A 684-nucleotide genomic window follows, 5' to 3' on the forward strand; every position below is an offset into this window, starting at 1 on the left:
TTATATTGCTGTTTAGTAGAACTAATGATATGTATCATTTGTATAAAAGATTTGATATCAACAATTGGCGCCAAGTTAAATTCCATGTAATTCGAACAAATTAAATTTTACCATTTTATTCCTCCTAAAGAAAAAATAGTTTATTTAACTCTAATGATATGTATCATATTCGTATAATTGATTATCAAATTAATTAAATTCTACCAAATTAAAAAGTAAAACTCAATCTTTTTTTTATTATTTACTTAACTCTAATGATATGTATCATGTGTATAAAAATTTTTCTCTATGGAATTTTAAAATTATATACAAACTTACCTTTTTAAAAAAAAAAGGTAAAGAAAGCGCTAAGCTTTGGTGAAACTGGCCCAAATAGTGCTTCTCGGAAAAAAATCACCATTTGGGCCATTTTCACCAACGCCAATTACTTAATCGGCCGTGAATCTGATAACTAATCACGTTTGCTGTTTAGTAGAACTAATGATATGTATCATTTGTATAAACGATTTGATATCAACAATTGGCGCCAAGTTAAATTCAATGTAATTCGAACAAATTAAATTTTACCATTTTATTCCTCCCAAAGAAAAAATAATTTATTTAACTCTAATGATATGTATCATATTCGTATAATTGATATCAACAAAATTGGCGCCAAGTTAAATTCATCAAAATTTTATCAAA

The sequence above is a fragment of the Trachymyrmex cornetzi genome, unplaced genomic scaffold (genome assembly GCF_001594075.2).
Source record: "Trachymyrmex cornetzi isolate Tcor2-1 unplaced genomic scaffold, Tcor1.1 scaffold507, whole genome shotgun sequence".
NCBI classification, from domain to species: Eukaryota; Metazoa; Arthropoda; class Insecta; order Hymenoptera; family Formicidae; genus Trachymyrmex; species Trachymyrmex cornetzi.